This window comes from Prionailurus viverrinus, chromosome D2 (assembly GCF_022837055.1).
Source record: "Prionailurus viverrinus isolate Anna chromosome D2, UM_Priviv_1.0, whole genome shotgun sequence".
Taxonomy (NCBI): domain Eukaryota; kingdom Metazoa; phylum Chordata; class Mammalia; order Carnivora; family Felidae; genus Prionailurus; species Prionailurus viverrinus.
Genome location: NC_062571.1, coordinates 86,941,081 through 86,967,399, shown reverse-complemented (window position 1 = coordinate 86,967,399; position 26,319 = coordinate 86,941,081).

Genomic DNA, 26,319 nt, shown 5'->3' with positions numbered 1-26,319 from the left:
ACCGCTTCACGGAGCCCGAAATGGCTGTGGTGAAGCATGCTCATGACTCCTCGTGGGGACAATTCATAGCAGTTCTAAAAACTTGCTCATGGTGCTTTTTGAGCTTTCAGTTTTGTGACAGGGGGCAAAACGTGACCTGTGTTCTGCCGGAGCCTGCCTCCATCTTGCCCCGAGGTCTCAGCAGAGCCATCTGGATGGTTGGGGAAGACAGCCACGTGGGGACAGGCAAGGTCCCAACTCCTAGCAGCTTCCTCCTCACGCTCAGCAACCTGACGGCCAAGGACAGTTTCGTATTCAGATGCTGCGAACGCTTACGTGCGGGAAGGAATCCATGAAAATGGACAAACGATGGGAAGATTTACTACCACCATTCACAAGGGCCAGTGCCGTCGGTGGTGTTTCGGGCGGCGCTGTGTGGAATACGTGTGTCTTTGGGGACACCCTCGGGGGTGTGGGAACAGGGAAGGTCAGCTGCACGGCAGCAGGTGTGTGTGTGAGGGCTGCTGGGAGGCTGAGGACTCTGGGAGGGGGAAGGACCTCCCTGACCCCACACCCCTGGGACCTGCGGGCTTACCTCTCCCCACATCGCCTGTGTGCACAGGAGTGAGCGGCCCAGCCGGGGTCCTCGAGAAGGTGGCGCCTCCCCCTTTGTTCTGTGGCTTTCCACGCGGCGCCTCCGGGTCCCCTTGAGCGGCGCGTCCCTCTGATGTCCTTCCGGCGTGAACTAACCCAGCCCCCAAAGGTGCCCGTGTCCTGCTGTCCGGAGCCTCTGAACATGTTCGTTTCCACGGCAAGGGGGAGTGAAGGCTGCGGGTGGAATCGAGGTTGCTGATGAGCAGGTAGGAGGAGGACGCTCCCAGAAACAGAGGATTGCAGAGTCAAGCAGCAGCAGGACGCCGCCGCACGCCCACGTGACTGGCAGGAATGAAGGTCTGTCAGTAGCAAAAGGCGGGACGTACACTGATCCTCTCATTTCAGAGATGGATGGAGAGTCGTGCGTGTGCTCTAATCTCACTCCGCCTGCAAGCTCACCCCGCAGAAGCTCTTACGCATGAGAATACAGAGGCACCAGCAGGGCTGTTTCGTGGAACACTGCTCCTGACAGGGAAGAACTGGAAACCCCAGTGGCCATCAGTATGAGGAGGATGGATGAGAACTTTCTGGGACGTTCGTACATGAGCTGTGCTCTAGGAAGTAAGGCAAGTGAAGGAGAGCTGTGGGCACGCAGGTGGACGGTGACAGGGAAAGACGACCAGTGGATCTTGGCTTCTGACCACAAAATCCGTCGGAGACGTACCACTGGGGAGGGGGGTTCGTGGAGAGGCTTACCTGGGGTGTCCGTGGTGCCCGTGGTGTCTGATTTCTCTGGAATGTCTGAGGCTGACAAGATAGTGTAAAATTTGCTAAAGCTGATTAATGACACTATTCGGCGAATTTACTGTGTGTCTGAAATGTTTTATGTAGAAAAGTAAAGTTGCGATGGTCTTTAAAAAGAGGATCTGTAGTGGGTTCTGGGGACCATTTCGAGAGTAGACTCTTTGTGGGGCCTGATGGGAAGAGCCGGAGAGGGGAAGTGGGGCCTGTGGTCAGCTGGGAAACGGTTCCCCAAAGACGTCCACATCCTAACCTCTGGAACGTGTGCATAAGTCACTTCACGTGGCAGAAGGGACTTTGTAGATGTGATTAGGATCTTAAGAGAGGGGCAGCCGTAGGGCAGAAAATGCTGTTCCTGACTTTAGTCCCCCTCACGAGAAAATTGCCAGCAACGATCCACGAAGCCTTCGTGAAAATCCTGCAACCTGAGGATGAGGCCACAGAACCCCGCTGGCCCAGAAGAACAGAGAAAATGCACAGGAAGGGCAAGAGGGGCCCCTGACTCTGATCACCCTGCCCCAGGCTGGCAGAGGGCCCTCCTGCTGCTTCAGTTTCTACCCGGAGAAAAAGAGCTGAGAGGAAAGGGTGCTGATTAGCAACATAAAGCGTTACGAATATATAAATTTCACTGATGAAGGTAAATATACACTCAAGGTCAAGGTTCTGTAATGTTTTCATGCTGCTGTGTAAATCACGTTCAAGTCCAGTTTAAATTTAAAAACAGATGTATTAAAAATAACTATAACCTCAACAATTTGTCATTGCGTGCACAATATAAAAAAGATATAAATTATAACATCGGGGCACCTGGGGGCTCAGTCAGTTTAGCATCCGACTTCAGCTCAGGTCATGATCTCGCCGTGTGTGAGTTCGAGCCCCGCGTCAGGCTCTGTGCTGACAGCTCAGAGCCTGGAGCCTGCTTTGGATTCTGTGTCTCTCTCGCTCTCTGCCCCTCCCTCCACTTACGCTCTGTCTCTGTCAGAGACAACCTAAAATGTGAGGGGGGAGAAGTAAATGGATAGGGGTCTGTATGCTATCAAAGTTAAGTTGTTAATGGCTTAAAATACAATTTTATAACTATAAAATATTACATGTAAATCCCATGGTAACCATGAAGAAAAATCTTTAGTGGATACTCAAAAGATTAAAACATATCATCACGAAAAATCACCGAATCACCGAGGAATCACCAAGGACAGAGAGAGAGAAGGAAGGAACAAACGAAGTTCAAAATAGTCAGAAAACCATGAACAAAATGGCAAGGGCAAATTCTTACCTATCAGTAATTATTTTAAATGTAAGTGGATTAAATTCTCGAATCAAAAGACACAGAATGGCTGAATGGCTAAAACTCTAGATCCAACAATCTCCCGCCTGCAGGAGACTCACATTAGCTTGCAGGACACACGCTGGATGAAAGTGAAGGGTTGGGAAAAGATACTTCGAGTAAATGGTTTCCAAAGAGAGAAGAGCACCCTATACTTTAGAGACTATAGACTTTAAGTCACATAGACTTTCAGCCATGTTGCTGACCTACAAGAGACAAAGAAGGTCATTACATAATAAGAAAGGGATCAATTCATCAAGAAGATACACAATGGCGGATAGTTATGCATCCAACATGTAGTGCTACATACAGCAAATACTAACAGAACTGAAAGAAGGCATAATCAGCAATACGATAATAGTAGGGGACCTTAATGCCCCACTCTCAAAGGTGGATAAATCATCTCGACAGAAAATCAATAAAGAAACAGCAGATTAGAACAACATTATAGACCAAACGGACCTACCTGACACGTACGGAACATTGCATCCAACAGCAGCAGAACAGAACCCAGTTCTTCCCAAGCACATGTGAAACATTCACTGGGCTAGATCATATGTTAGACCACAAAACAAGTCTACAATGTAAGAGGCCTGAAATCATGCCACGTGTCTTTTCCAACCGCAACGGTATGGAAACCAGAAATCAATTATAAGAAGAAAACTGGAAAACTCACAAATATGTGGAGATTAAACAATGTACACCCGAACCACCGGTGGGTCAACAGTGAAGTCAAAAGAGAAACAAAACGTATCTTGGGACAGGTGAAAATGGAAATGCTGTATACCAAAACTTGCGGCTTGCGGCAAAGGCAGTTTTAGGAGGGAAGTTTGTAGTGATAAATGCCTACATTAAAAAAAATAAAGATCTCAAGTAGACAACCTAACACTACGCCTCAAAGAACTAGTAAAAGAACAAGTGGAACCCAAAGTTGGCAGGAGGAAAGAAATAATAGTGATTAGGGCAGAAACAAATGAAGAAGAGAACGGGAAAACAATAGACAAGATCAATGAAACTAGGAGTCCGGAGTGAAAAAAAAAGATAAATTCAATAAACGTTTAGCCAGACTAACCAAGAAGAAAGGCATAGAATGCAAATAAATAAAATTATAAATGAAAAAGGAGCCATTAAAACTGTATCAAGGAAATACAGAGGTTTATAAACTCTATGAGTGATTACATGCTAAAATTGGATATCCTTGAGGAAATGAATAAATTCCTAGAAACATATAACATACCAAGACTGAATCATGAATAAATAGGAAATTTGAACAGATCAATAATTACTAAGGAGATTGAATCGGTAATCAAACAATGTCCAATAAAGAAAAGCCCAGAAAAAGATGGTATCACCGAATTCTACCAAACATTTAGAGAAGAATTAACAGTAAGAGGTCACAAACTCTTCCACAAAATTAAAGAGGAGGGCACACTTCCAGACTAATTTTCTAAGGCCAGCATTATCTTGATACCAAATCTGATAAGGACTCTAAAAGAAAAGAAAACTATAGGGCAATATCCCTGATGAATATAGATGAAAAAATTTGCAGCAAAACACTAGCAAACTGAATTCAATGGCACATGATAAGGATTATACACCACAATCAAGCAGGATTCAACCCCAGAATGCAAGGATGGTTCAACATCTGCAAATCAATCAATGTGAGACACCACATTAACAAAATGAAGGACAAAAACCAAACGATCATCCCAATAGATGCAGAAAAAGCATTTGACAAAATTCAGCATCTTTTCATGATAAAAGCTCTCAGCAGATAGAGAGTATAGAAGAAATATCGAAACATAAGAAAGCCATTTATGACAAGGCCATCACTAACATCATACTCACGGTGAAAGGTTGGGAACTTTCCCTCTAGCATCATGAGCAAGACAGGTGTGGCCACTCTTACCACCGCTATTTAATGTGGGACTGGAATTTCTAGCCAGAGCATTCAGGCAAGAAAAAGAAATCAAAAGCATCTAAACTGGAAAGGAAGAAGTAGAACTCCCTGCAGATGACACGACCTTATGGATAGAAAACAAAGAAGACTCCAGAAAGAAAAAAAAAAGCTAAAACTAATGAATTCAGTAAAGTATTGCAAGATACAAAATCAGCCATACAAAGATCAGTTGTACTTCTATATGCAACAAAACATCTGGGGAAAAAAAAAAAGAAACCAATCTCATTTCCAATATCAAAAAACAATAAAATGCTGAGGAACAAATCTAACCAAGGAGGCGAAGGATTTATACTTTGAAAACTGTAAATCTTTGAAAGAAATTGAACAAGACACAATGGAAAGGTATCTTGTACCCACGGACTGGAAGAATTAATATTGTTAAAATGCCCGTACTTCCCAAAGCAATCAACAGATTCAATGCAATCGCAATTCCAAAGTCGGTTTTTCATAGAAGTGGAAAAAGCAATGCTAAAATGTGTATGGAGCCACGAAAATTTCTGAATAGCCAACCCGGTCTTGAGCAAGAAGAATGAAGTTGGGTGCATCACATTTCTTGATTTCAAATGGTATTACCAAGCTATAGTAATCAACAAAGTACCAGAGTAAAAACAGACACAGACTAACGGACACACGGACCGGGAGAGCCCAGAAATAAACCCACACGTATGTGGTCAATGAAGATTCGGCAAGTCCACCAAGAACACACGAGGGTAAAAAGGTAATCTCTTCAATAGATGGTGTTGGGAAAACTGGATATTCACATGCAAAAGAATGAAATTGGGCCTTTTTTAGAATACTGTTCACGCAAATTGTCTCAAAATGGATTAAAGACTTAAACGTAAGACCTCAAACAATAAAACTTCTGGAAGAAAATATAGGGTGAAAGCTACTTGACATGGGTCATGGCACTGATTTTTAATTTATTAAAATTTTTTTAAAAATGCTTATTTATTTTGAGAGAGATCGAGAGAGAGTAGAAGAGGGGAAGAGAGAGAGGGAGAGAGAGAATTCCAAGCAGGCTCTGTGCTGTCAATGTGGAGTTCTACATGGGGCTTGAAGTCACGAACCAGGAGATCGTGACTTGAGGTGAAATCAAGAGCCGGATGCTTAATCAGCTGAGCCCCGCAGGCACCCTTGGCAATGACTGTTTTAGGTATGACGAAAGCACAAGCAACAGAAGCAAAAATCCACAAGCAGGACCAAGTCAAACTGAAAAGCTTCCGTGCAACAAAAGAAATAGTAAAACGAATAAGCAAAGTATGGAATGGGAGAAAATATGTGCAAACCACACACCTGATAAGGCTTAATATCAAAATATATGAGGGACTTACACATACTCATACTCAATAGAACCCTCCCCCCACTATCTGATTAAAGAGTGGGCAAATGACTTACACAGATATTTTTGTAAAGAAGACATACATGGCCAGCAGGTACATGGGAAGAGGCTCAACATCCCTCTTCATCAGGGAAACGCAAATCAAAGCCACAGTGAGATGCCACCTCACACCCGTCAGAGTGGCTGTTATCGGAGAGACAAGGAACGACAGTTTCGGTGAGGATGCTGAGGAAAGGGAACCCATCGTGCACGGTTGGTGGGAATGCAAACTGGGGCAGCCGCTCTGGAGAACAGTGTGAAGGTTCCTCAAAACGTGAAAAACAGAACTACTCTCTTAGAAATTCTGCTTCTGGGTGTACAGCCGATAACGAGGTCCCAATCTTGAAGAGAGACTCTGCCCTCCCATGGTCACCACAGCATTATTCATAATAGCCAGGAAATGGAAACAGCCTCTATGTCAGTCAAGGGGTGGATGGATGAAGCAAACGTAGAATAAATACACAGTGGGTGTTTGTCAGCCATAAAGAAGAAAACCTTGCCATCTGTGACCACATGGATGAACCTTAGAGCATTTCGCTACATGCGCTAAGTCAGACAGAGGAAGGCCGGTCCCGCACGGTCTCACTTAGATGGGGACCGTCAAAAGGCTGCACTCACAGGAACAAAGAAACAGAGCAGAGCGGTGTTTCCGCTGGGGGTGTGGGGGGTGGGGAGATGCTGGTCGGGAGGCACGAGCTTCTAGGCGTGCCTGGAAGATTCGGGGCGTGATGTACAGCGTGGCGACCACAGTGTGGGTGACAGTTGCTGAGACGGCGGATCCTAAGCGTTTGCGTCACACACGTGAGGTGACGGGTGCGTGAACTAACCTTATCGTGGGGATCACGTCCCAGCGTGTGTGCGTCATCACACCACACACCTTACACTTCACAATGTTCTACGTCACCTCAGTACAGCTGGGAAAATACTGCTCGTCGTGTTATGGTGAAAGGTGTAACATTATCAAGGAAACAGATGGTTTTTATTTATTTTTTTAAATTTTTTTTTATTAAAAAATTTTTTTTAACGTTTATTTATTTTTGAGACAGAGAGAGACAGAGCATGAATGGGGGAGGGGCAGAGAGAGAGAGGGAGACACAGAATCGGAAGCAGGCTCCAGGCTCTGAGCCATCAGCCCAGAGCCCGATGCGGAACTCGAACTCATGGACCACGAGATCGTGACCTGAGCTGAAGTCGGACGCTCAACCGACTGAGCCACCCAGGTGCCCCAAACAGATGATTTTTAAAACAAACATTAACAACACTGGCTTGAGAAGTAGAAAACGTAAAATAGACAGGAGAGAAATGGAAAATACCGTCAAATAATTCCCTCAGGAAAAGCACCAGATCCCCCTCCCCCACAATCTGAAAAGTGGGAGATTATCCTTGATTACCCAGATGGCTCCAATATAATCATGAGGGTTCTCATAAGGGAATTCGTGATGATAGTGGACACAGAGGTCAGAGAGGAAGGGGGTGGGGTAAGAGCGGGTGAGAGACAGAGGCAGAGGGGTGACACAGACCTGGCTGCCCAGTGGTCCCATCTCCAGCGGGGACGTAGGACACAGTTGATGTTGGAGAGACCCATCGCGTCACGTAAAACCTCAACCCCAAGAAGTTTCTGTTGGGACCCCCACAGGGGAGTCCTCGGACTGACTTAGGGTAACTGTTTACAAGTATCTCAGTGCCCATCTTTTAATCAAAAGTCTCTGCTGTTTGGTTCAAATAAGAATCTAATGAGAAAGCCAATACCAGTAGAGGTGAGAAAGAGACGTGAAACTTACAGAAATCCCCAAAGCAAGCGGTGAGTTTCAAACACATGAGTTTACTTTAAAAAGCCATTGTCTTCATTAATTTTTAATCCGTATTCATAAGGAGAATGTGTGGCCAGAGCGGTGATCTCTGAGTGTCCCAAGACCCCTTTACTCTCCGACGGGAGGGAGGAGGGCCTTCCCCAAGGCCCTGGGAGATCGCAGCTCCACTAGCCGTGACAGAGCTCGCCCCACGTGGGAAGGACCCACCGCCGGAGCCCCGGGAGCGTCGTCTGTGTCTGGTCTTCAGAAGGACGTAGTGTCGCATGGTTGGACGAGAAGGGCCAAGGGTGGGACCCCCTGGGGCCTCTCTCACAGGTCTTGGGGAGCACAGGGCTCTGGCCAGCCTCTCAGGGCTCCCCCCTTCCCTTTCTGGACAAGCTGAAGGCATAGGAAGTCTTCTGGGGATGCCCTTGAGGGGACCAGGGTGTGAGGACAAGACTGGCCTCACGGTCTCGTGGCGTCTGGGGGAAGTGGGAGGGAGGGTGAGTTACGTCGTAGGGCTGGCAGGGGCCTCACTGAGCGGATCCCCCTGAGCACCCTCACCCCCACGCCATGATTCATGCCATCTTCCCGTCGGGGACACCCTCCCTGACATTGGTGCCGACCTGTCCCTTGCTCAGACTGTCACCGTGTATACTGTAGATGAGTAAGGCTACCAAAGTCCCCTTACTTTGGGGGAGTAAGTAAAGTCTACACCGTCCCCTGTGGTGAGATACAGATTTGAATCCACTGCTTTGTCTGGGGCGGAGGGGAGGTTAGGTTCCCACTTGGCCCTTCCCCAATGTGATAACCCTTAACCCTTGCGCCAAGGACCCAGTGGCGGGGGTGGGGGGTTGCAAGTCAGTCTCCATCGTTCATTTGGGAACCGGGGCATGACCACGGGGTAGGACCGTGGGCCCAGGGGACATACTGTCATCCGGGCCTGGGCCTAGAGCTCCTTTACTACCTGACTCCCACCTGCCCTCCTCCAGTCTGGGGGCCGCCATGACTCTTCCCGTCCTTGGGCATCGGCAGCATCTCAGACGCCATGGCCGAGAGTCCCCGAGACGTTCAGGCCTCTCCTCTCCCAGGCGCACAGTTGTGGGAGGAACTGGGGATTCTTACCGTGGGTCCCCGCCCCGGTGCTGCAGGGCCCTCCTTCTGGGCGAGGGCTTGTGGCTTTTTACAGGGCGGCTGTCGGGCCTGGCCCCTCGGGCACACAGAGGGCCGCACCCGCTCGGGGACTCTCAGGAGACAGGAAGCTCTGGTGTCAGGTCGACTTTGCCTGTGTTCCCCCTCCCCCCGCCCACAGCTGTCTGTCGCTGATAAACACCCCGCATGGGAGCCCCATCCCCACGTTTGCTCCCAGAGGGCCCAACTGTGACAGCTACTTGTGGAGATGTGGGCAAGGGGTTATTCTCGGGGGGCTGCCTGAGGCCAGGATCCTGGTACCTGGTACTTCCTAGGGAAATGTTCCTGGAGCCAGAAAGGGGGAAAGGCAGACAAGGGGAAATTTCGGTGGAGCCCCGGACTCCGTGGGATGCGTGGGGCCAGGCTGGGTCTGCAGACAGGCCACTGCAGTGGCTCCAGCCGGGAGGCACGGTTCTCTCCACCAGAGCCCGGAAGCCAGGGGGCAGGCCCCACTGATGCGGGGCTGGTGCAGGCAGGTGCGGTCCCAGGATGGCCGGGGTCAGGGGGGTCTGGGCACCACAGGACGGAGGAGGGTGTGGGGAGGGGTCAGGAGGTCGAATCGTGGCGTGGTGGTACAGGAGGGCAGCGCTGGGGATGCCAGCCATGCCCCCCGTAGCAGCTGCCGAGCCCCCGGGCAGCACCCACAGCCGCACAGGTTGTGCACGGGCCCCACTCCAGACCGGCGCATCGGAACCCTGTGGTCCTTTTGGAGCTCCCCGGTGTGCTTGCCATGGCTTGAGAGCCCCGCCCAGGGGGCTGGTGGGCTCCAGTGGGCTCAGGTGAGCACTGAGGATGGGGGGTTGGGCAACAGGCAGCCAGGCCCCCCCGATGTGGCTTGGGCCTCGAGGACGGGCCCGAGCACCTGCTTGTGTCCCCTGTCCCCAGGTGACACCGGCGCTGCTGTTCCAGTGACCCGACTGAGAGGCCCCACCGGCTAGCGTGTCACGTGCTGTTGTCCACATGGAGGAGGGTGGGACGGGACGGAGGAGGCCTCGGCCTCCTCCTGAGGGGGGTCGGCATTTGGCAGGAAAGGGAGGTCTGTGATGTGGCTCGGCGGTGGGGACCGAGCAGGGCCTTACGCAGGGCTGAGGAGGAGTGGGGCGCTGGCCGCCTGCCCGTGCCCGTGGCCTCGTCACTGATGGGCCCGGACACCCTGCTGGTGAGTTTCCTGCCCTTCAGCGTGCGCCTGCGAACCTGCAGTGAATGTGCCGTCTAAGTCCCCCTCCGACCAAGCTGCTGAGATCTCTTCTGCTCTCCTGGGAAGGAGCTGAAGGGGTCAGAGGCCAGAAAGCTGGGCTCTGGGGACGCGGTGCGGGCGGGATGTGGTGGGAACGAGCCGGCGCTCCCTCCTCCTCCGGCGTCCCCATCAGCAGCTTGCGGGGCTGGCTGTAATCACACTGTTCCGCCTTTGCAGGGGAAATAAATCCAGCCGTGTGCTGTGATTAGAAAGGGGCATTGCGGTTTCGCGGGAAGGCAAGTCATCACAAAGGACGATCCCTTTAGGGCCTGGCAGGACGACCGTTATGGGGCATCAGAGGCCCGACCACGCGCACAATGCCATGGCGGCCACGCACAGACCCGCCGGTGCACGTGGCAGGTCACGTGGCCTGAGAGACCCACGGCGAGGGACCTCCCCGGGCGGCTCCCGGCGCTTCTGAATTTGCGGGTGGTCACAGAGACCTAGGCCTCCGGGCAGGCTCCAAAGTAGCAGGTCTATAAACGCCAGCTGCAGGAGGGGTGACTCCAGGTTTTCAGGGCTCTCTGGAGGCCCCGAGCCCGGGGCTGTCCAGGTGCAGGTGTCCCTCAGGCAGGCGGGGGCCTTGGTGGTCAAGGGGAGTCTGGCTGGATGGCGAGGGTCGGAACCACAGGGCAGATGGCTCCTGGAGCATCGGAGCCCACGGGCGTCTTCAGGGAGGCCCTGCCCTGGTTGTGTGTTTGCTCGCGTGTGTGTCAGAGGGGTGTGAGCGTGCGGGCTGTGTGTGCACGTGTGTGTGTCGGGGGGGGGGTGTGTGCCAGGGTGCAGGGGTTCCATTTCCTTGGCTTCCTCCCTCAGGCGAGGTCTGAGCAATCAGCCTGAATGTCGCTGCTTCAACTACGTCCAGCAATCAGAGCAGTCCTGAGGGAGACCTGATCATCAGCTCGAAATCTTTTAAAAACATGCTCATTAGTTATCAAGCTTGACCTTGATTCTGCTTTTATTTCTGAAGGATAAAAACCACCCAGGAAGAGGCGACTGCCTACGGGCTGAAGCCTACAGAGCGTCTTCTTTCCCAGGGCTGCTGAGTTTATGGAATCAGGGACGCTGTGGAGTCCGAGGGCCTGAGGGCTGGGGTTGGCCCCAAGGAGTTGTCTGCAGGGAGGGAGGAGAGGCGAGTGCCTGCAGCCGGGCAGTGGTGGACGGAGGTGAGAACCGGCCATGGCCCCTGTGCTCTGAGTGGAGCACAAGGGGATGGGGGCCCAGCAGCCTGGGTCCCACGAGGCTGCAGAGGCAGTGACGTCCAGCCGTGGCAACAGCCCCGTGAGGCCCGGAGGACGGGCGCTGACCCCACGCTGGATCTGCCGGACGGGCTCAGGGAGGGACGAGAGGGTCAGTGGGGCGCAGAGCGGCTCCCGAGAAGACGGGCTCCTGAAAACAGTCTGCAGCACAAACAGCTTGCTCAGTGTTACAAATTCACCAAAACGCGAGTTTAAGGACCGTTTGAAGGACACCTCCCTGACTCCGCGCACGTTGTGTGGAGCCTGTGGCTTTTTCGTCCTGTGCCTCACGTTCCAGCGCGTGTGCCTCGTGAGCGTGGTGGTGAGTGTGTCCACGGAGGCGAAGCCGCTCGGCGAGAGCCGGTTTTCGGTAAGCGCCGTGTGTCTTCCAGCTCCGACGAGAAGCGTATATTGACAAGAAGTGTGTGCGCATGTGCTTGGGTTAGTTTAGATAATTGCTCATTAAGCAAATTGATTTTTTTCTACTCTTTTTCTTTTTTCCAAACAGACCTGATTTGTGGGCATGACGGTGGTGCAGCTGAGCGCGTGCGGGCGAGGAGGGTGAGGCGGGCGAGCCGGGCGACGCGGGCGGGGTGGCACCGGCCGCCGTGCTGAGCCGGCTGCCAGGCGGCCTCACCGATCCTGAGGTCGCCACAGAGCAGGTGACATCGTGACCGCGTTTTGCTAATGAGAAGCCACCCGGCTCCTCTCACGCCCCCCATTTCTCGGTGCGGCTACCTAGCAGGTGAGGAGGAAGGAATGGCAAATCGGAGAAAGCGGGGGTACAGGTCTGGGGGTCTCGATGCAGCCAGAGAACATGCACGGGGGGTATCAGGGCACAAGAGCGGGAGGGGACACGGCAGCCGTCCCCAGGGTGTTGGAGGTGGCGTTCCAGAGGCCCTGCCCAGGCTGCGGGGGGAGGGGTCCCGGGAGCGAGGCCTTTGTTGCTAGGCAAGGCGGTCAACCGTCCACATGGGTGTCGGCAAGGCTCAGGCAGGAAGGCGTGCCGGGCTGGCCCAGGAGGCGACACAGGGAGCGTGTGGGGGCGTGTCCTGCCCCCCCAGCCCCCATTTGGTACCCCATCATTTTCAGTCTCAGGGATCCTTCTAAGAGCCGTGTCCCGTGAGGATCCCTGTCTCCTGAGCATCATCCCTTGCCCTCAAATTCATACCTAAGGACAGACGTTTCGCCTGAAAGATGATGACAGGTCAGGTCACAGGACGTCCAGCTGCAGAGAAAACCTGTGGGCAGCGTCTGCACTCGTGAGGTCCCGGGAGGGTCCCTTCTCAAGGCCACTTTAGCTAACGAGTCACGGGATAGGGACAGCAGCACCTGTACCTGCTGTGGGTTTTAAGACCCTCCCCCACCTCGGACAGGTGAAGGGCCCTTCCACGGCCAGGCGCTGCCCCACGGCTCTGCTGCCCGGATCACACAAAGTGGTCCCGTCTGTGGAGCGTGGTCCTCGGCTGTGTCCCCGTTCACGTCATTCTGATTTTTGTGGGAATAATGGCTGGGTGGTTTCTAACGGCAGATCTCTCTAAATCGTCGGAGAACAACTTCAGTCTCCAGTGAGATTCAGTTATGTAGCAGGATTTGGGGTGGATTTGGAATAATTAGAGTCATGTGGAGACCTTCGTAAAAGCTGATGGGGTTGCAGGGCCCCGTGCCCGCGGGCGGGGGGTCTCTGTGCCTGCTGAGCGGCGTGGCAGACATCCGAGGTCCGCATCCATCCGAACCCCGGAATCCCTCCGGAAGACGCCATTAATCGTCACCCACAGGACTGACCTACCGCCCTCCGGTCACTCCCGATCAGGCCGCTGCCCCCAGTAGAAGCCATCACACCACCCTGACCTCAGCCACGCACGTGCTGACCCGGGCTCACCGAGAAGCCCCCGTGAATGCGCCCCACCCGCCGACGGGATCTCCCCTAATGCAGCCCCTGCAGGGCACGCTCTCTTCTGGGAAGCGCTTCCTAACACCGGGTCTCTGGAGCCCCCGAGCGCCTCTCCTTAGGGCGGCCCCGGCTCACTGCTCTCCCGCCGGTGCTCACTCCCTGCCCGGCACTGCTGGCCAGCTCTGCCCGTGGGCCACTCTCCTCTGTGGCACCACAAGGGCGCGTGTCCAGGGCGCTGGTGTGCCGATGCCCCATGCGCTCGGTCTGCGCGGAGAAAACAGCAGCCCCTACCTTAGCGAATGTACCGAATCTGTGGTGTGAGTGCATCGTCTTGGCTGGCCCTCATGCACACCGCTGGTAGCCCGGCCGTGTGAGGGAATTATTTCTAGAACTGCAGTCTGGCTGAGGCAGGTAGATCCCTGGCCAAACTCTTTTTCCCATCTGTTTTGCACCTTATTTCTAGAAGGAACCCACACGATGGCCACTTAACAAGGACTGCTGAGCTCCCGCGGGGGTCCCAACATTCTTCAGCATGTGCGTTTTCTGGGCCATTGTTTTCTCACTTTTTTCTATGCTTGTGAAATAATTTTTAAAAATCTGTACCCTTGACTTCCAGGAGAAAGAAAGCACAACGCTTCGAAATAATGTACATACATTTCATTTGTCTGATTCTTGTTCAAGTTAACAAAAAATTTCTCCGTGTAACATTAGTGTAAAATCGTACATATGCATCTCCCGTCTCCGTTCCATTAACAGGTCTCCGGGCTGGCCCATTCTGTTCCCCCAGCTCCTTGCGAAGGACAGGTCCTTCCAAGCTCTGTGGTAGGACAGCCTTCCCTGCACTGGGTGGGAGATGAGGCCGTGAGCGCTTGGGGTCACCCACCGCGGGAGGGAATCGCCTGTCGGCTGAGACCCCGTCGTCCCGGGCCTTTGGGAGACAGCGCAGACCGAGTGCCAGGAGTTAACCTGCGCTGGGCGAGAGCGAGTTGGGCCACACACGGAGTCTCCTCCTTCCTTGTATGGGGACTGCTCCCGAGGAGGTGACCTCCCGGTAGCAGCGGCTGTGCCCTCGGGTTGTTAACACGCGGACGTGACTGAGCCAGAACCTGGAGGGTCAGCGCCACCGAAAGCAGGACTGGTCGTTGCGGGAGGAAGGGGAGCTGTGGCCGGGCGGCGGATCCGCAGGCTTACGGAGCTGGGGGCCTCTCCGCTCCGTGGGGAAAGACAAAGAGCTCGGGTTCGTAAAAACTATGAAAACATTCTGGAAGGGAGAACAGCTTTGCATCCCTAGCTTCCTGACAGCGGGCACGGTTCCCATCAAACTGCGGCCCGACGGAGTCACGCACGTCTTAGCAGGACCACCGGGGGGTCCTCAGGCACACGCACACTGTCTCTGTCCTCGGACCCTGGCTGGACAGTCTCTGAAAGGCCGAGGGAGGGACGTGCCGTCCTTGCCGGGTGATGTCCCCGCTGTGCACGGCCCGCTCGCACCTGCAGCCTGTTCTGTTCTCGCACCTGCAGACCGTCGTACCTGGGGGGGCGGGGGGCAGTGAGCGGTGCTGCGCCCTCAGCACGCCCCACTGCCGCCAGCGTGTCGGGGGCTCACGCACTCCTTCTAGATGTGATTTCCCAGGCCGGAAAGTCCTATCGGGCCGGGCGTAACGCACACGAGGTGGACACCCCGAAGGGCCCGAGCACCTCTGGGTGGAGGAACCTCGTGGCAGCACTCGGGCCAGCCCGTCAGCCACGACAAGTGCGAATTCAAAGGGCTTTTCCAGGACGAGCCAGAGAAAAATGGGGGGTTTAAAAGCCTCTTCCTAGGGGCGCCTGGGTGGCTCAGTTGGTTAGGCGTCCGACTTTGGCTCAGAACTTGGGATCTCGCAGTTTGTGGGTTCGGACCCCACGTCGGGCTCCATGCTGACAGCTCGGAGCCTGGAGCCTGCTTTGGATTCCGTGTCTCCCCCTGTCTCTGCCCCTCCCCTGCTCATGTGCTGTCTCTTTCAAAAATAAGTAAACATTAAAAAAAATAATAAAAGCGTCTTCCTAAAATCGTGCTGCCTAGCTATGCTGTGTCAGCAACATCTTCTGGGTCTTGTGACCCTGGGGATGGGGATTGTGGCAGAAGCAAGGCCTGTCCCCCCCAACTGGAAGCCCGGCTTGGCCTCGTGTCCTGCTTTGGCCATTAGGTGTGAGCACACGTGATGGGTCAACTTTGCGGGGCAGGCTTTTGGGCCCCTCTTTCCTCTGCCCCATGACCGGCTGCCCGCTGTCCTGTGTGCCTGGTCCTGGAGCAAAATGGTGACAATGGGGAGTGAGGCCTCTGCCCCAGAGACTTGGGGGCCATTTGTCGGGGCCTTGTCCTAGCTTGCTCTGACTATCCTAAAGCAGCTGTTGCTTAACAAAAGGGGCAGTTTGTCCCCCAAGGGAGGGGAAAGTGTGAGCGAGGGGTCCTCTCTGGCTGGGTGGGCCGGGTGCATCCACGGGATGTGTGGGTACAGTGACCTGGGGGCTGCTGCCTCTGCTGAGGGAGGCTGGGGGAGCCCGTCGTGTGACCTGGCCCCAGTCCTAGGGTCACAGTGCTGGCACGGGAGGGGCAGGGAGAGGAGGGCTCTCCGGGGGTCCGGCCAGCTGCTCTACAGGGTCCTCCCGTGCGAAAGCGTGGAAGGTTCAGGCGGTCACTCTCCGCTCAAGCCGGAAGGGGGTGGCTGTTAAGTCGGCCCTGTCGAAGGCGGCACAGGGCGGGGGGGGGGGGTGTGCGAGCCGCTGTGGGGGGTCCTCAGTGGGGCTGACGCTGCCACGGGTCCAGGGGACGGTCCCCAGGGGCGTGCGCCGGGGAGTCGGGCAGGGTGTGCCGGGGGCCTTGGCCCGCTGACCCCCGAGCTGTGCCCCTTGTGACACCACCAGCCCCCTACGCCGCCTTGGCCGCGTCTGCGTGTTTCTGGCATGGTCACAGAGCACGGCCGCCCCAGCACTGTTCACGCCCCTCCGGCTGGAGACAAAGAACACGGGCCGAGCGCAAGGCTGTGCCCCCTTCCCCGGCGAGAGTGTGCAGAGGCGTGGAAGTCTGCGGGCAGGGGGCCTGCCTGGAGTCAGACGCCTCCTCCCCCGACGTATCACAACACGGGAAGACTCAAATCCAGTGTTCCGACTGCCAGAACCGTGAATTCATGATCTGAGTTTGCCTTTTGATGAGACGCTGGCTTCAGGGGGACATTTTCACACACGGCGAGTTCCACAGAATATTTCCCATGAAATCCATGTAGTCACGGAGGGTCAGACAGGACGCAGTTCGTCCCGAGTCCTCCTCGGGGCTCACGCCAGGAATTAGCCCTGATTACGGGAAGGTCCTTGAGGACCCACTTAGCAGCAGGATCTGGGCAGCCGTTTCCCCTCCGATGAAGGGGCCCAGCGCAGGGCTTCCCCACGCCGTTCCCACCATCTACCCCCCCCCCCCCCCCCCCCCCGCCCCGGCCTTGCAGAGGGCTCCCCGCCCCCTGCGTCAGGGAGGTGGGCTCGCCCAGCGTCCACAGGAGGAACCATCTGGGCTGTGGGTACAGGTCTTTCTTTGTCTCTGAGCCCAGCTAAGTGGTTCCCAGAGACCCAAAGCTGCTGCAAACCCGGTAAATCCGGACTCGCCGGCCCCTCGGGGCCCCAGCATCTGTCAGGTCTCGCTTGGCTGAGCCATCACCTCCGGGGGGAGCCCCGGCTGTCTACACTGGCACCAGGCAGGTGAAACATGCACCAGAGTCCTCTAGGTGGGTGAGGCAGGGGAGAACCATGGACTTGAAGAAACGAGGTACACCAGAGCAGGTGCACAGCCCCTGATAGGGTATCTGGGACCAAGGGTCTGAATGGGACACCAGATGACAGGTGGACAGGTGGCCTGTGACAAGGGGCCCGTAGTTGCCTAGAACGAAGTTTCCCAGACATTAACATGCACACCTGGGATCTTGCTGAGATGCAGATTCTGACTCGCTAGGTCTGGGAGGGAGCTCGATATTCTGCATTCCTAGCGATAACCACCAGTCATACCTGTGCTGCTGATCCACGGGCCACAGCTTCACGGCAGCCCCCACCTCTGTGCTGTCCACTAAGGAAGCCACCACCTACCCGAAGCCACTTAAATCTAAGTAGATTAAAAACGTGGTTCCTCCGTGCCCTGGCTGCGAGCCATCCCTGACTTGAGTCACCGTTCTGGACGGTGCAGGGGTATCTCCGTCACAGAGAACGTTCTCTTGGAGGGTGCCGTGCAGATCGTGGGGCTTCGGTGAGAAGTCTGAGACGACGTTCAAAGAGTTACCACGTCAACAGCAACCCCCTTCGAGCGTCCTAAGTGTTTTCTTGTAGCTTGATTACCGGTCAGACCGTGGAGGTATAGGAGAAAGTTAAAACAGCTGTTAAGTTAATTTGAGTCCATATTCTTAGGGAGCTGATTGTAAATTGGGAATTCTAGTTAATCTCATCTCTCACATTGTCCCCACGGGGCGACCGGGGCCAGTCTAACGCCAGTGGGAAGATGGCACCACCTCCCGGTCAATGTCGGTCAGACTCGGTGCTTCCGGCCGGCAGTCTGCGGGGACGGCTTGCTGCCTGTCCCAGGCCAGCGCTGTCATCCGAATCCTGGCGCAGGTGAGCCACTTCTGTCGGGGCCCCGACCCTCCCAGGCCGCTGCAGCGCTTCTCGGCCGCTAAGTCGCCCCGCGGCTTCTCTCCTGTCCCATCCACGCGTCCAGAGAGGCTCGGAAACCATCAAACTAACTTGCCTTAAGGCTGCGCGTTCTGGCCGTGATAAGGCAGGAAACGGAAAGTGAGGCCTACTGAACAGGAAATAACCGAAGTATTTGCAGGCATGGGATTGGTCCCTAGAAACACTCACGAGGAATTAGTGAAACTCGTTAGGGCCGTGCACGCACAAAGCTGAGCACATTTGTTTTTAATTTCAGATGATTTCCTTAGATGTTTTATTTGTTTTTGAGAGGGAGAGCTTGGGTGGGGAGGGGCGGAGAGAGAGGGACAGAGAATCCCAAGCAGGCTCTGCGCTGACAGCAGAGAGACAGATGTGGGGCTCGAACTCACAAACCGAACCGTGAGATCATGACCTGAGCTGAGGACAGACGCTCCGTAGACGGAGCCATCCAGGGACCCCAACTTCAGATTATTTGTGATAAAGAGCATTTCCCTAGAACAGCAACAGCCAATTAGCACGCCGAGGGAGGTGGCTGGGGACTCGGTGGGACTGTCCACCGAGACACCGCAGAGCTTTCCCACGCTGCGTGGCACGCCTCCCTCCTCTCGTGGTGGGCCTCTGGGATGACCCCACCTGCCACACCTCCGGGCTCTCGGGTTTTCTGAGACAAAACGAAACAGAGCCGGTCCCACAGACGGGACGTACGTTGAGGCCAGAACCACTCCAGGTGGGAGGCACGGGCTGCCTCCAGTGCTGCGAGCTTTGGAAGAACGCAGTGCTTTCCTTCTGCTTTTTCACGGTCTCGGTGCTCAGGTCCGGACTCAGACCCTCCCCTGCGGAGAATCCGCACATATGCTCTAGGGTGACAAACCTGGTGTGAGCACGGAGGGGGCCTGGGGCCCAGAGGCGCAGGACACACGGTCCCTCCTTCCACATTCTGACTTGGAAAAGTGAACTTGGCCATAGCTTCTGACGGTGGAAACACAGTGAGAGCCCCTGCACGGCCTCCCCAGAGCCCCTTTCCATGAAGAGAGCAGAGGAAGGACAGGCCCAGCCTTTGGTTAATCAACAAACGGACGCCTGGGGCCGAGCCCTCAGCCCTGTGCACGGGACCCCTTCCAGAAGCCGAAGCCGGTGTCTGGGAAGTCATAAGTATTTTGCGTTTACATTTCAGATGAGCAGGCCACGCAGGGCTTCCCATGGGGGGGACACTTGGAAACAGGCACCTCCCTGGGGGAACCCGCTGCTGCCCATAGTCCCGCGTCAGCGCGGTACGGCCCCGACGCTTTCTTTCTGACACTCAGAACAGTCGCTAGAAAATTAAAGAACGTGTGCAGCTAATTGCTTTGCCCTTTCAGAGCTGTTTGTGCTTTGGAGCTAGTCTATGTGCCAAACCTGTTTGCGTCACCAATAGGCGCGTTGATTTGCACGCGCCGTAATTCACGTTGCTCCTCTCCGCTTGTGCTCGTGCGCCGGCCGTGCGTGGAGCGGACTCAGCGGGGAGCGGACACGGCGTGGGCACAGCGTGGAGGGGCCACGGTGTGGAGCGGACACCGCATGGAGGGGCCGCGGCCCCGGGGCCTGGTGGCCCCCAGGGGGGCCCACGCTCACTCATGGTGGTTGCCACCCGAGAGCCTCGTGCATCCCAGAATTAAGAGCTAAAAGATTCCTGAAAATTGGCTGCTGCGTTGTCCGGAATTAATTTCTTCGTTTTGCGGCAGGGTTGTGCAGAGCTGGGCTGGCTGAGGGACGGAGCCTCGGCAGAGCTGGGCGGATTCCAGATGAGAGCGGACAGTCGTCCCCGGGGGGGCGTCTTCACACAGATTTCGGGGCGCCTGTGACAGTTGTCCCAGGTGAGCCAGAGGCCAAGCCGGTGAACGAGGACAGTCTATTTCTTGCCACATGAAAACACTGGGAACATGCTGAAATCACGGATTCTCACTGGAATAAAACGTCACCCAACTGAATAGCCAACAGATGAGCCGCCTCCTGCCTGCCGTCTTGAAGGCAAGTGCTCGTTTAGCGTTCTCACCTCCAGAATGACGCAGCTGACGCGGAGGATGGGAGCCACCCGTTAGCCCAGAGCCACCGCTGCCTGAAAGATCCTCAGTGGGTCCCGCACCAGCCAGCGCTTGCTCGGAGGAATGGACACATGGGCTGCGGTGTCCATGTTTCAATTGCCTGGTGTAGTTTTCAGGCGCCACGATCCCTTTTCTGCCGTAGCCGTGTGACAGCGCCCTGCACCTCGCGGGAGGTTAGCCCGGCCTCCCGGAGCACAGCGCCGGCCGTCAGGACTCGGAAAACCCGGCGTCCTGATCCTTGTCGTGGCCCGCTGTCCGTACGAGTAGCCACAGGCATTGTCTTCCTTCCCTGTAAGGAAAACCGAAGAAAGGTAATAGAAACTGTGTTTGTCGGGCCGCGGATTACAAGAAAACTCTGCAATAACCAGGGGCTCCCGGGTGGCTGGGTCAGCTGAGCGTCCAACTCCAGAGTTTGGCCCAGGTCACGATCTCATGGTCCTGGGATCGAGCCCCATGTCGGGCTCTGCCCTGAGTGTGGAGCCTGCTTGGGATTCTCTCTCTCTCTCTCTCTCTCTCTCTCTCTCTCTCTCTTTCTCTCTCAAAATAAATAAACCTAAAAAAAATCTGCAATAACTACAGTCACTTCCATCAGAAATCATGGAAGTTTTGTGGACTATGTGATCTGATATGTGTGTATCTAAGAAAGCCCTTGCACACGAGAGAACAGGTTTCGTTTCTGTTTTCGCCACCCCCCTTCCAAGCCTGAACAGGGGGAGTCCCGTGCCTGTCTTGTCCCACCGCCAGGCGCCCCACGGGGGCCTGGTCTTCCCGCCACGCCTGTGCCCCGTCCTCAGTCCCACCCGCCTGGACAGGGACAAGACGGCCAGTCCTTCCTGACACGGTCCTATCACCTGAATTCGTTGTGTGAAAGACTCACTTTGCGGTCCATTTTGAAATGTCAAGGAACAAGGACAGCCTTGAGTATTTATAGATGTTGGGACCCTCTTGCAACGTATTTTAAAGAGGGAAAACATGAAATGCGGAGGGGCAGAGGGAGCCCGCCTGTGCATCTTTAAGTAGAAAATCTGCAGAGGGAGAGGACGGGGGCGGGTTTCGGCCCCCGGGGTGGGGGGCTCTCCTGGGCCTTTGCTGCCCGCCCAGGGGCTGCGCCTGGCACCGCCGTGGCTCTGTCCGTCTCCCGTCTCCGCCTCCCCCTCTCTCACACCCTGTTTTACACTCTGTAGGAGGCAGGGCTGGTCTGGAAAGCTCGGCTGGCGGTGGAGGAGCTGGTCCGGCCGCCACCAGAGGGCTCCCCAGGGCACAGTGCAATTGCATTCAGCACATAACGCGGAGTAACCAGCTACTGGAACGTGCCTCCCTCCCCGCAGCTGTTACTGGCCTTCCCTTCTTGCTGTCAGGCCCCCCCTCCTGCTCTGACGCTTATGCTCTCCGGCCCCACCCCCGCTGACACGCGTGGTCAGCCTCCGTGTCAGGATGGATTCCTGCTGCCCGTTTGAGCTTGCGGCTCGGTGGGTCTGAGACCCAGCCCACGGTGGCCGGACGTCCTGTCCCCACCGGGGGCAGCTCTGAGTGTTTGACTCTCAGCCTCAGGTGGCAGTGCCTTGTTCTAGAATCCCAGATGGCTTCCTCTCTCCGGCTCCACGGTTACTGATCTCATCTGTTACCAATCCCACCCCAGGTAGGTTTTTTTTTCATGTGTTGTTTGTTTTCTTGAAGTTTCCACTTAACAGCTTTCATTTGTGTCCTGATCGCGCTCAGGTTTTCTTTACATCCTCGGACGTGTTTGTAATATTTATAATAAGCATCTTTACGTCCTCACTGGTCACTGGCTGTTTTTAATCACTCTTGTCATTTTGGGGTCTGTTTCTATTGCTTGGTTTTTCTCCTGATTGTGATCCTGTTTTCTTGGTATTTCACATGCTTGGTCAGTTTGATTGGATGTCAACCGCTGTGACGTGCATTTTCAGTGCTGGATTCTGCTGCATTCTTTTATTTATTTATTTTTTTTTAAATTTTTTTTTTCAACGTTTATTTTTATTTTTTTTTTTGGGACAGAGAGAGACAGAGCATGAACGGGGGAGGGGCAGAGAGAGAGGGAGACACAGAATCGGAAACAGGCTCCAGGCTCCGAGCCATCAGCCCAGAGCCTGACGCGGGGCTCGAACTCACGGGCCGCGAGATCGTGACCTGGCTGAAGTCGGACGCTTCACCGACTGCGCCACCCAGGCGCCCCTCTGCTGCATTCTTTTAAAGAGCATTGGGCTTTGCCCTGGACACCAGGGTCTTACACTAGGACTAAGCAGGGGGGCTAAGCCCCACTGAGGAGGAGCCTTTCTTAGGACTCGGGCCCACGTCCTGTGTACCTCAAGCTCTCTCCATTCTCTGTGAGGGGAGCACGAGACTTCCCTTCCCCACGTGACCACTGGGAGCCCTTTGAGCCACTGCTTTCTGGTGGCCCCTTCCTGCCTTTGGGTGGCTTTTTGACCAGCCGGTACTCAAGGGTCCCCTGCTGCCTGCTGTCTGGAGAGAGGACCCCTCCCGGTGCCTGGTCCTGGTCCCTGCCTGTAGGCTGCAATCTGGGAAAATTTCAGGACTCACCCGGGGTTTCTCCTCTCCACAGGATCAGTCATCTGCTACCTACTGCCCAATGTTTGAAAACAGAATTTCATATATTTTGTTGGGTTTTCTATTTATTTTTGCAAGGAGGTCAATTCTCAAGGCAGTTAATGCTTTGTGGGTGAGAAGAAGCCTACTGGGTATGAAGTGTTTTTATTCCGTTTACCTTTAAAAACAACATTTCTGCCAGCCTGCCTTATTGGTCCGTTCTCTCCTCTGGAAAAAACAGAGACCGTGGTCCCACGGGGGCCGCTCCTCCTGCAGTAAACCAGCTCTGGGTTGAATTTGCAGCCCTGACCGCACCACACCTGGCAGTCACCTCTCTGTTGCCTCTGTCAGATGGTGAGCTGGGGGAGGACGGGGGCCAGGACTTCTCCGTCTTTGGACCACGTCCGCTGACAAGGTACCCGGCAGGTGTGTGCGAGGGGCAGTCCGCGAGGAAGGGGGGGCTCGTTGGAGCACACCCAGCCTGAGGCAGGGGCTGACAGAGCAGGTGCTCCCACATCTGTGCAAAGCCCCTTCTCGCCCCAGGGAGCCAGCCCTGCTCCAGCTTCCTCTGTGTGCTGAACACGCGTGGGACGGCTCTGGGCCCCTTGGTCGCTTCTCTGCAGACAAGGCCTCGGAGAGACGACCTCAACCCCAGGAATACGAGGACCTCATTGGAAGAGGTGGCTAGGCTGGTAAGGAAGACTTTGAATTAAGGTTACTGGGTAGTGCTGTGGTCTACATAGGGCTCCACGCTGGGTTGATGGCGGAAGATTAGGGCGTGAGCTTGCCCTCTGGTCGTGTCCTTGGACCACAGCGCAGTGCGTGGGGCTTCGGCGGCCCTTACGCCGTGCGTGGTGAGCTCCTGACCCTGTCGTGTGCTGGCAGGAGCTCACTGATTCAAGGTGTGAGCTCAGGGCTGGGGCCGCTGGGGGCTCAGGTGGCCAATGCCAATCCCCAGTGCCATGGAAAGGGCATTTTCCAGGCTGCATCCTTATGCTGGGTCAGAAGCGGCCTCCTGCTTCTGGCAGAGTGAAGCAGGCCCTAGCATGCCAGTGAAGGAGCACTGTTGTGGGGCACACCTTAGCGGGATCGGGGTCTGCGCCCCGTGTTCTGATGTGGTCTGAGAAGCCTACCAGAGCTCACCTGGACAGGCGCACAGAAAACGGGGCTCCGAGGGACCAGCTCCCTCACCGTAGGAAGCGGAGAGAGCCTGAGGCCCACAGAGGGAGCATGGTTCGCCCAAGGCCCACAGCCTTTAGGAAACATCAAATCCATAGTGACTCTCAGGGCTCTTTGGGGAAGGAAAAGGCAAGAATGTAGGGCAGCCTGGCCAATGGGCAAAGGACTCATACTGTGCATTAAAATGGGGCTGAATGCTCCCATCCATCCATCCACCACCTACCCAGTCGTCACCCTCTAGACACCTGCCACATCCCAGGAGCTGCTCAGAGCCAGGCGTGTGTCCAACAGAGAACATGTAAGGTAGACAAGGCTCGTGCTCTCTCTCCTAAGCCTCCAGTGAATCTGACCTTACAGACAAAATGGCGACCACAGCCATGACCACCGTCATGGGCTGAACGTGTCCCCCTGAAATTCGTGGGTTGAAGCCCGACCCTGCAGCCAGATGGTGTTTGGTGGTGGGGCCCTTGGGAGGTGAATACGGTTGGGTGAGGTCATGAGGGTGGGTTCTCTCCATGGGGTGAGTGCTCTTCGAAGGAGAGACACAAGAAGGGTGGTCTCCGTGTGCCGTGTGAGGACACTATGCCAGGGTGGCCTCTGGAAGCCGGGGGGAGGGCCCTCACCAGAAGCTGGCCACGCTGACACCTTCCGGCCTGGGCAGCTGTGAGAACATGAACTTCTGTGGTTTAAAGCCACCCGGTCCGCGGTCCACGGTATTTAGTTGTGGTAGCCCGAGGTCAACTAAGACGACCACCATCAGCAAACGGGACAGAATGTGAAGGATTTCCTTTCCTAGAGCAAAAAATAGCGGTTGGCCAGCCTTTGTTGACAAGGATGACTGTGCATCTAAGTTTTAAATCAGATTTCAAAAAGCATCAAAGAGACAAAGCCAAGCTTTTATCTCGTTAGCAAGCGTTCTTGAAAGTAATTTGCTGACGTAAAAGCACGGCACTCAGCGGCCCCAGTGTTTGTGGCCCTGTCTTGTTGTGAAGGTCCCTGGGCTTCATTTCGGCTCCCATGTGACTTGTAGCCGTCTTCAGATGCAATGAATGCTTTCTTGATTAATACCTTCATAGAGGAGTGATTTCTACATGAGAACAAGGGGGGCTGGGTTCTGACGCCTCTTTGATCAAGGAGACTCTGCCGCTAACAGTGACCATCCCCCCAAGTTCCTTGACACTGTGATTAACAGCGACCATCCCCCTGAGTTCCTTGGCACCGTGAGAAGATCTCTGGCCAAGAGCATGAGATCCACTCAGCAGATCTGGACCAGGGGCTGGAAGGGACCACAGAGCTCGCTTGGTACCATATGTCATTGTAGCCAAGAGGAAAGCGAGGTTTGGTGAGAGAGGGGATGCCACTCCTCCCTCCTGGAACTGCCCAGGGTAGGAGAGGGCGCTCAGTGGGGAGGCTGCACCTGCTGTGCGGGACAAAGCCTCACTCCCTCCGGGAAGCACCAAGGCTTCAGGTGCACGTCGGCAGCCAGTTTGTTGCAGCATTTCTGGAACCTCTGTAGACCATTCTGGGGTCCTGCCTCTCTGACATCGGCCGCCCTGAGACCGCCTCCAGGGTCCTGCCTTGGTGACGTCGGCCGCCCCAAGGAAGCAGTGCTCGTGGGTGTTGCTGCTGACGCACAAACGCCGGCCCCAAGGATGAAGCGGCAGCAGGCAGTGTGGACGGTGTGGGGGCCAAGGGTGGACTCCCTGCTCTGCCCCCTGGTTGAAACCATTCTGAGGAGTCATCGAAGACCTTTGAGTTTCTCTGCATTTCGAGCTCAGAATGATGCTCTTCTGTAACACCTTCCGTCTTGTAAGCTTAATGCTAACGATGTTGACTTTGGAAGCCTGAGCGTGTTTTTGGGCGAACGTCATTTTTCATTTCTCCAGGGTGAATGTCCAGGATTGCAGTTGAAGGTTAGCTGAATAAGAAACTGCTGTTCCGTTCTCACCCCTGCCCATCACGCGTGCGGCTCCAGTCTCTCTGCGCCCCTGCCAGCATGCGGTGGTGTCCCCACGTGTACTTTAGACACATCGACGGTGCCGGCGCACCGGGCCCGTGGGGCGCACCGACACTGGACGTCTCTCATGTGGTCCCCTGGTCCCCTGGGCTGTGCCCCCATCGGAAGCTGACTCTCTGTGTCCGTTGTCCAGCCTGTGCTCAGATGATTTGCTTTTCTGCGGTTGAGTTTTGCGAGCTCAGTGCATTCAGATACTCCTCATGTATTGGGGGTGCTGTTTGCAAATATTTTCTCCTCGTCTCGGGCTTGTCTCGTCATCTTGACTCTTTCTCAGAACAAACACTTCTAATTTTGATGCAGACTTACCCATTTTCTTCCCTCATGGTCCGTGCCTTTGATGTCGAGTCTAAGAAGTCTTTGGCTAGACTGAGTTCCTGGAGATTTCCCCTGCATTTACTCTAA